The 10,346-nt window shown below is 37.1% G+C and overlaps 1 long non-coding RNA gene across 1 annotated transcript; it reads left to right on the forward strand.

Annotated features, from left to right (window-relative positions):
- The first annotated feature begins 2,840 nt into the window (after window positions 1-2,840).
- LOC125965627 (uncharacterized) lies at window positions 2,841-8,195 on the forward strand. The gene is made up of 5 exons (XR_007479752.1): window positions 2,841-2,962; window positions 4,609-4,743; window positions 6,843-6,979; window positions 7,308-7,368; window positions 8,135-8,195. It is a non-coding gene; the product is annotated as an uncharacterized LOC125965627 (long non-coding RNA).
- The last annotated feature ends 2,151 nt before the right edge of the window (window positions 8,196-10,346 follow it).

Consider the following 10,346-nt stretch of genomic DNA (forward strand, 5'->3'; position numbering starts at 1 on the left):
AGGTCTTAAGTACCAAAGCCAGACTTGTAACCCATTTCTTCTAATTTCCAATTGCCTGATCCTTTCACTATACATCTCTGCTTAACTTACATTCTCTTTCTGTTTTGAGTGATTGCCTATAAAAAAAAAATTTTTGCTGGAATATTTTAATAAATACTTGATTATATACAAATCATTAGGTTATGATATGATACAGCTATGTATTGGTTCAAAATAAAAAACATGGAAGATATACACCAATTCATATTTTATTTTCTCTTAATACCCCAATTTAGAGCTTTCTTTTAGATAATTTGAAAGAACTGAAAGAGACATAATTTTAAGGCCATTTCTTCAGTGATATGCTTTTCTTTAATATTGAATGAGATGACTCCTATTTTCAAAATATTTTATTTCTCATAATCTGTAAGCATCTATGAAATTAATAATAATATCTAATTCCAAGGAAATTCCATTGGGTAATTTCAATAGTTTTGAATTAGACTATTTAAATTTTAAAGTTTTAATGGTTTGAAAATATCTTTTAAAGGTTCAAAAATACTTTTGATATTCAGGAAATTTAAAAAAGAGGTTTTTGCCCTGCTTTATCAGTTTTTCTTCACTTTTTCCCTCAGAAATTGATGTATTTTGCATATCAGATTGGCTTCTAAGTATCAAGAGGTAGGAGGTAGCTATTAGGAAGAAGAGAATGCCTGCCAGAGTTTTCAGTTCAGGAAAATTGTCCTACCTTCTATCTGTCTTTTCTTTTCAAGAGTTTGGTTTTAATTAAGCACTGATAGAATGGAAAGAGCCCTGATTTTTACCTCTGCTTATTGTGACCTTGAGCAGGAGACTCACCCTCTCTTAGGCTTAGTTCTCTCATCTATAAAATGGAAATATATTCTCATAATCTCATCAGTGAGATAACATGAGAAAATGCCAAGTCAGGCTCCTAGTAGGAACTCAATAAATGCTGTTTATCAACTATGTGAAAGCAATGAGAATTTTTTTTTCTGAAAGTTACTCACTAATGTATTAAAACACAGTTTGGATGCTGAATTGAGGGGTTTTTTTTCATATATGTGTCATATTTAGTCATCAATCTACATGGATATGCTACTCTCTTTCTTGTAAGTAAAAAGTCACCAGTCAAATAAGTAGATTTTGAAATAGCTATGAACCCCAGATATCTGTATGAGAATGGTTTTCTCATGGTATGCATGTGAACTTATGGGTCCTAGGCTTTGTCACATAAAACTAAAACAAAAACAAAAAACAAAACCTCTGTGTGATGAAAAACATTAGACAAATATAGAAGTAGAGAGAATAGTGTAATGAATACCCCCTGTACCCATAACCCGGTTTCAGCCTATGGCTTCAGTCTATGGCTAATACTGTTTCAACTATACCTTCACCTGCCTCCCTCTTCTGTATCATTCTCTAAATCCCCCAAATGAATTTCATCATAAAAAATTCAAACTGGTTTAAAATGTTGTCCTTAAGTCTTCTGTTTAAAAGTTGGTTCAAGCAATTTGCCCTAGATTTTGGATTTATCAGAAAAGTCTCTGCTGAAATTTTCTCAACTCTTAACGTCTATCGTGGGCGAGTTGTAAAACGCGTTCACTGCTCAGAGGACCACCGTCTGCACACTCCGGAGTTTAGCGACCTAAGGACATAAATGCCGTGTCCAGGCTGAGTAATGGGCAAGGAGCTTGGACCCGGGGAAAGGCAGTTATGGTACTTCAGTTGCTAACAGCAACAAAACCTCCAAAACAAAAAACAAAAAACCCCAATGCTTGTGTGCCCATGAAGTGTCTATCTTCCCTTACTAAGATGTAAGCACCTTGACAGCAGAAGCCATGGCTTATTGATCTTTTTACACCCACGACCTGTTGCCCTACAAGGCCTGAAACCAAATAAGTGGACAATCAATGTTTGTTGAATGATTGATTGCCAAGTGTTTAACTTGCAACCCAAGCCTACTATTAAGTAAATAATTCAAATGTCAGTTCATCAAGAGGTCCTCCATCACTATTGTTCTTTATTCTCTTAACAGTTTTATTTTTCTTCCTACCACTTATCACTACCTGAAATTATAGTTTTAAACTTTTATTTATTTACTGTTTCTCTCCCCACACTAGAATGTGAACTCCATGAAGGCAGCATTTTTTTTTTTAAAGTCTTTATAATTTTAGAACAGCCTTAGGTTCACAGCAAAATTAAGAGGAAGGTACAGAGATTTCCCATACGGCCCGTAAGGCAGAGATTTTTTTACTTGCTATTGTAGCCCTGGATGATGGTATGCCTAACATATGGCATACATTTTTATTATTGAAAAAATAGTAATGTCATAAATTCAGTCACCTTTAGAGGTTGTATTTTCATCCTTCATGATGTCTACAAAGTTGACGAATATCGTTTATGTAAATTCTCAGGCTCAGCTACTGACCTGAGCCTTACTTACATAGCCACAAGCCTTTCTGTTTTTATGAACATAATTTTATTTTGAATATTTGGACCCATGCGCCAACTTTGCTCTTGATACAAGGAACTGCTACTATTGATACACAATTTCTCTTTTGAGCAGACTGAGGACAGGGAAGTTTGAGCAGAAGGCTGAGGAACTGGGCTTTCTATTAGAGTGATGTCAGCTATTCTGTTTCCACGGTGATATTCCAGTAATATAATTTCCTTTATTGCTTTTTACAGAAGAGGTTTTCAGGAACGCAGGTGCCTACTTCTGAAATGTCTTAAGGTAGAAGGATGCGAACTAAGATAGCAACAGACTTCTTGCTGCCCTGGCCATCCCCACAGCTCTCTCGCCAGTCTCTAGCTGGCCAGCCCTGGCACTGACACCTAAAGGAGCATTTTTCATGCATCCAAGACAGGAAATTTGGAGCCAGTTTCTGGGGGTGACACTTTGGCCCGGCGTAGACTTCTTCCTTCTGTTTTGCATTTTTACTGCGTTTTAAATAAGTAACAGGTAGGGTGATCATGAATTGTATTTATATGTTTAGAAACTTCTGTACACTAGTGGGAGGAGGTACGGAGAGAGTTGGGAGGTGTGTATGCTTTACCAAGGGGCTTTGCTTATTGACATTATGTCTGGCAGCCACTCTTCCTACCACTGTAACATGGATACATGGATATTTTTTCCTCCCCAAAGTATTTTTCTGATTTTGATCTCCTATAATTATCCATTTATTCTCACTGTAAAATTTCAGTAGATCAATTCTTTTAGGTCAATTTCTGCATACCTTCACCTAGGATGCAGAATTTTTTAAAAATTATTTTATTCCTGTGGTAGTAAGAAGTTGATTCTTCCATGTACAGGGCTTTAAAAAGATAAATTTAATTGACGTCTTTAACTGTTTTCCTGCCAAATGGAATTGCAGTGACCTAGATGATTTGCATAATTTATTAATGACAGAAATCAAATTATTAGCATTTAGTTTAGTTTAGTCTGGTTCTACAGAACAAAAGTCTCACTATAATTTTTCAATTATTATATTTAATCCTAAAATATCACTAGACATTCCCCCACCCCCAATTTTTAAATCTATGTATCATGTAGCATGTTTAAAGAGGCAATGTTGTATAAAACAAATAAAACATTTACAAACCACAAAATTAATAACAATTGTAATATAGGGGCAACAAAAGTCAGTACAACCAAATAATGGAAGGATACTTAAATCTAAGAGGAAAAACAAAAACAAAATAGAAAATAAAAAGAAATCACAGGGACTTCCCTGGTGGCGCAGTGGTTGAGAGTCCGCCTGCCAATGCAGGGAACACGGGTTCGTGCCCCGGTCCAGGAAGATCCCACATGCTGCAGAGCGGCTGGTCCTGTGAGCCATGGCCACTGAGCCTGCGCGTCCGGAGCCTGTGCTCCGCAACACAGTGAGATGCCCGCATATGGCAAAAAAAAAAAGAAATCACAGCCTTGGACTTTTATGTAAATTGTGACTTTTTTCTTTTTAATTATTTAAAAAGTTATACAAGTGATATAAGCTTCTTGTAAAAAGTCAAGCCACTTGTATACCAATATTCATAGGAGTACTGTTCATAGTAGCCAAAAAGTGGAAACCATCTAAACGTCTATCCATTGATGAATGCATAAACAGAATGTGGTCTATCTATACAATGGAATATTATTAAGCCATTAAAAGGAATGATGTGCTGATAATACTACAACAAGTATAAGCCTCAAAAGCATTCTGCTAAGTGAAAAGTCAGTCACAGAAGACCTCATATTGCATGATTCCATTTATGTGAAACGTCCAGAATAGGCAAGTCCATAGTGACAGAAAGATGATTAGAAGTTGCCAGGGGATTGGGGTTGTGGGGAGAAAATCGGGAATGATTATTAATGAGTACAGTTTCTTTGGGGGGTGATGAAATGTTCCCGTTAGACAGTGCTGACAGTTGCACAACTTTGTTAAATATACTAAAACCTACTGAATTGTACATTTAAAAGGGTGAATTTTTACAGTATGTGGATTATATCTCAACTAAAAAAATGGAGAAAAAGATGATTATTTATATCCTTCCCTTACCAAATAGCAACCAGCATGTTTTTTTCTTTTCTCCAGCCACCTACCTCATTTTGTCATTCTCTCCTTCCAGGGCTGCAGCAGACTGCTGTGCAGGTTATAACTCTGCCCCAAAGGGCTAGCCAAGTGGACAGAGAGGGTCTGAAGTCCTAGCCATGCACTCATTCTACCTGAAAGAAGAGGTGTCTTTCTGCTAATTCACACAAAGGTGACTTATAGACTAACAGTGGCCTTAACCATTTGCCTGGGCTTTTGGAGTAGGGACAGTTGGTAAATATATGTGCTTAGTTTGCTATCTTGGATTAAAAGTCAAGCATTTCATAAGTCAGAAAAAGAAAGACAAATACCATATGATATCACTTATATGTGGAATCTAAAATATGGCACAAATGAACCTATGAAACAGAAACAGACTCTCAGACATAGAGAACAGACCTGTGGTTGCCAAGGGGGAGGGGGTTGGGGGAGGGATGGAGTGGGAGGTTGGGATTAGCAGATGTAAGCTTTTATATATAAAATGGATAAACAACAATGTCCTACTGTATAGCACAGAAATCTATATTCAATATCCTATGATAAATCATAATGGAAAAGAGTATTTTTAAAAGAATGTATATATATGTGTGTAACCAAATCTCTTTGCTGTACAGCAGAAATTAATACATTGTAAATCAACTATACTTCAATAAAAAAATTGATAAAATTAAAAAAAAAAGTCAAGCACTTCATTTTACTCTAATACTATAGTGGATTATTTTCCAGACGAGAACACTCTTTGGCCCTCTCTTTGCACATTGGGTTGAAACTTCTCTGATTAAGCTTAAGAAGTACATTTCTAGTTTAAATGTTGTCATACAGTTCCTTTAAACTTGCCTTTTTTGTTTAAAAAGGAATTGGTGTATTGTTCAACTTTACATTATGGTCCTCCAATACAGTTTTTATGTTTGACACCACCACTACTAAGAGGATTTCCTGATACTTACTTGTTCTAACAATGCAACTTTTCTGACGGCATTCTTGTATAGATTTCAAAAGAGCTCAAATAATAGTATTTTCTACACTAAATTTAATCAGTGAGTCAACACACATTTATTGAATTATTATTATGTTCAAAATAACATTCTATTCCAAACAGGAAGAACCCCCAAATCCTGGTACTTTACATGCAAAGTACTTATGTGCTTGGCATATAGTAGGTACTCAATAAATATCAGTAAATGAATCAATGAATAAGAGCAATTTTGTTTATTTGTGATACCTAAAGATTAGACACTTTGACAAATAACCATAGAATTTAATAGGTCCTTAATTCTACCATTAGAGAAAGAAGAGAAGCTGATGTAAAAAATGTGATATAGTTAGTGACTACTTCTAAAATAAATCCCACAACTCTGGCAAACTAACAATTATTTTAGTGTTAAGTATTTGTAGCTGCTAATTTTTGTCAGCAATTTTTTGTCTACTTTGCCAGTTTGTTTGTTTATGAAAGAGTATTTACTGCTAACTTCCATGATTACTCAAAGTGTTTCCATATAGGAAATAGATAACCAGTGGTTCTCAAATCTGGCTGCACATCAAACACTTAATATTTCTGTTTTGTGTTTCTTTGTTTGTTTCCAATCCTAAAAAGGTGGAATCCAAGATTTCACCTGGTTGAGCTCGTGGATGATATTTTAAGTTTTATTTTTATCTCCACAAATTGTACGTGAACAAAATTCTCTTAAAAAAAGTGTAAAGATTTCAGGACTTGCCTGGTGGTGCAGTGGTTAAGAACCTGCCTGCCAATGCAGGGGACACGGGTTCAAGCCCTGGTCCGGGAAGATCCCCTATGCGGCGGAGCAACTAAGCCTGTGCACCACAACTACTGAGCCTGCGCTCTAGAGCCCGCGAGCCACAACTACTGAGCCCACGTGCCACAACTACTGAAGCCCGCGTGCCCAGAACTCGTGCTCCGCAACAAGAGAAGCCACTGCAATAAGAAGCCTGCGCACTGCAACTAAGAGTAGCCCCTGCTCGCTGCAAGTGGAGAAAGCCCACAGGCAGCAATGAAGACCCAACGCAGCCAAAAATAAATAAATTAATTAATTTTTTTAAAAGTGGAAAGATTTCAAATAATGCCAAATTCTCATCATCATTCCCGGTCTTGGTTCTTTCTCTCCTTCCCTGACACAGGTGTACTTCTTATGCACATTAAAATTTGGGAACCATTGCTATAATGAACAGGTCAGTAGTAATAAACTGAAAATTGTGTTAGAACTCAAATATGAGGCCAGATTTTTAATGTTTTCTCTGTCGTGTGAATTACAGAGTCCAAGTCCCAATCAAGATAGAATTACCTCTTCAAGTATTTGAGGGCCATCATTTAAGATGATTTCTTACCGAAAGAATCTCTTCCGTCTTACGAAAATAAAAAAAAAAAATTTCAATTACCCTCAGTAAGAAATGTAAGCAATGGAAATAGTAAACATATTCAGTATATGGGGAAAACAGTCGGTATTCAGTAAACACCAAGTAATTTATTGACTTGGCAAGGCTCCCTTGAACTTTAGTATATAGTTAACTCTTACTTATCTAGGAACAGATTTACTATTTTGTAAGCTGTAATGTCATCGAGCTTCTCCCCATCATTTTGCTAAATTCTAGGCTGTTTTACAGTGTGCCTGAGATAGCAGAAGAATTAACCAAGCTGAACGGAGCAGGGGGCGGGGAGGCTGGTGTAGGTTCAGTGTCAAATACACTGTGTTAGCTGAAAGACAAAAATTCTGCTTTTAGGGAGCTCACTGTCCTGTAGAGGAGGCAGACAAGCTAAAGAAAATTAGAACACAATGGGTAAGTGCAATGAAAGAGGTGTTATATAGTGCTGGGGGGTACATAGAGAGGGGAGGAATCTAACTCAGGTTGGAGAGGGGAGTAGTAAATGGGAAGGCTCCCCATAGATGTAATACCTGACCTTAATCTTGAAGGATGAGTATGATGCAGCCGTACAAAAACATTTAGAAGGTAGAGTACAAGACCTTTTAAAAAAAAGATTTGCTCCAACTTGAGCAATTGATGGGGTGCGTTTGGGACATGCTGAGTTTTCGGTGTTTGTTGGTGGGGGCAGGTATCCAAGTGAAGATGTCCATGGACGATAGGCTCCCTACTCCTGTAACTTTGGAAGGGAATCTCAAATGGAAATACAACGTGGAGTTGTCATCGTACACTAGCCAATGAAGCCTTTGATGTGAAAGGACTGCCAGGGAGAACAAGAAGAGGAGGCTGAGGAGAAATCTCTGAGAAATCTCTGCAGAACATGAGCTTGTAAGGGATAGAGGGAATCTGAGAAGGAGCAGCTGGAGAGGTGGAAAAAAGAAAATTGAGAACTGCCTGGTACAATGAAGGTCAAAGGAAGGAGCAGACAGTACTCAGAGGGCACAGAGATGTCAGTTAAGATGGGCCTGGTGACTTGGGTGAAAGAGGAGAGGGAGGTAGAAGCCCGTGTCGGTCAGGAACATTTACTGAGCAACTACTATGTGACTGGCATGGTAAGGTATCGTGCTGTTTAACCTTCACCACAGCTCTCTGAGGTATTAATGCATCATCCTCATATTACAGATGAGTAAATGGAGGCACTGAAAGGCCTTGACCAGAGTCATACAACTAGCCTGCAACAGATGAAAGATAACTCAGCTCTACCTAACTCCGGGGTCTAGCCTCTCAGCTACTGCTGGTTACCAGTGGTGGTGAAAAAGTGGAGATAATGAATGTAGACAGCTCTTTTGAGATGTTTGTGAAGGGAAGAGGGTTGATTTTACAAAGGAGAAGCTGAGTCTAAACAAGGTGGTTTTTATTTCTGTTTTTTAAGATGACAGAGGTTTGCACATGATGATAAGCTGAGGAGAAAGAGCCAGTGAAAAGAAAGACGCGGAAGTCTCCAGAATGAAGGGGTTGATGCATTTCTAGCCAGACTTCTATTTCTGTGGCTAGATCAGAACAGATCTGGGGAAAACAAACAAACAAACATATCTGGAAAGAGGCTCTCAGCTTGAATAACTGAAGCTATTTGGTACTATATCAGTATGTTTTACGAAAGAAATCACCTGCAATAAGTGTCCATCCAGATTTTTCTCACTTTGGAATCCATTAATATAATTAATATAATTCATGATGAAGTAGACTGAATTTATTTCACTACAATTCGCAACTGTAGTCACTATATCAAACTCGGCCCTATCTATCTAGGTTTAAGATCATTACTAACAGTCAGGGATAGGCCCCATTTACACCTTCCTTCCTATGTTCACACTATAAAATCTAGCATCTTATTTCCTGCCATCAGCTGCTGTGCTCCTGTGGAATGCCCAGAGCTCTTTCTTTCGTAACAGAAAAATTGGTGCCCATTGTAGAGCTCCTAGGTGATCCTGCTGTGGTACTAGAATTCACTACTTTCATTTCTCCCAGATCTTATTTTCAAAAAAAATATGCCATGTGTGGTTAAACTTTATTTGAACTGAGCTTCTAGTAATTATACTAGAAAGGGCAATAAAATTCAATGTGTTCAGTTTACAAAGGACTTACAGTGAATTGCCTACCGAGACCCACCAGAGCTCTTGGTAGACTCCTCTCCAAAAGATCATAGTTTTGCTGCGCTGGTGGTTTCTAAATCTTAGAGAACGAACTTATGGTTACCAGGAGGGAATGGTGGTGGGGGAAAGATAGATTGGGAGTTTGCGATTTACATGTACACACTGCTGTATTTAAAATAGATAACCCACAAGGGCCTACTGCTTAGCACAGGGAACTCTGTTCAATACTCTGTAATCACCTAAATGGGAAAAGAATTTGAAAAAGAACAGATACATGTATATGTACAACTGAATCACTCTGCTGTACACCTGAAACTAACACAACATTGTTAATCAACTATCCTCCAATATAAAATAAAAATTTTAAAAATCATAGTCTAGGTCATTATTTTATACATTCAAGACAGACACACTAGGACTTCCTGTGCAAGGCGCTAGTGCCAGGGCTGTGGGGAGAATGCAAAGTACCATGCATGTATCTCCTCTAGGAGCTTTCAACTTTCTTAGGAGAGATTAGCTGGTTACAGAAGTGACTAGAATTCAGAGCACTGAAGGGCCAGTATAAATGGTGAAAGGATGTTAGGTCACTCTAATTTCTTCCATTTAAAAATAATTACAGCAGTAATGCAGGATTTTTGTTGAAGGGAATACAGAAATATCTAGAATAAACTGTAAAAGTTCCCTCTTACTTCCTCCCCACTTCCACTTCCCTTCCCAGATTGGAGGCATTTTTTGCATTTTCATAAATATAGAAGTACATATGGACTTTAGCACACACACTTTTATAGTTGTTTAGCGAAAATTATTTGAAATGCATTGTTCTGTGAATTTTTTACTCAATAAGGCCTTTCATGTCAGAACATACGGATCTATTCTGTTTAAATTCAATGTAGAATACATTTTTAAATGTATCTTAAGTGCGTGAAACAAAATGCCTAAGTTCTAAAACTTTTGATTGGCAAACATTAGTGATTATATTCAATTACTTCCATGTTTAATTTCATGTTTGAGAAAACTAAACCTCATAGGAATTTCCTCTTAACTTTTCCATCTTTTAAGAACATAGATTTAACGTATTATTTTGATATATAAGACCACACATAAGTATTTTGTTCAAAACAAAGTATTCTTGAAAGGAATACTTAAGCAGAATATACTAGAATACTACATAACAAACCATAATAAGCTATAATTGAATGCTGTGGATCCCACGATGCAGAAACAGAATGAAATAAAAGAAAAAAAT

This window comes from Orcinus orca, chromosome 10 (genome assembly GCF_937001465.1).
Source record: "Orcinus orca chromosome 10, mOrcOrc1.1, whole genome shotgun sequence".
NCBI lineage: Eukaryota > Metazoa > Chordata > Mammalia > Artiodactyla > Delphinidae > Orcinus > Orcinus orca.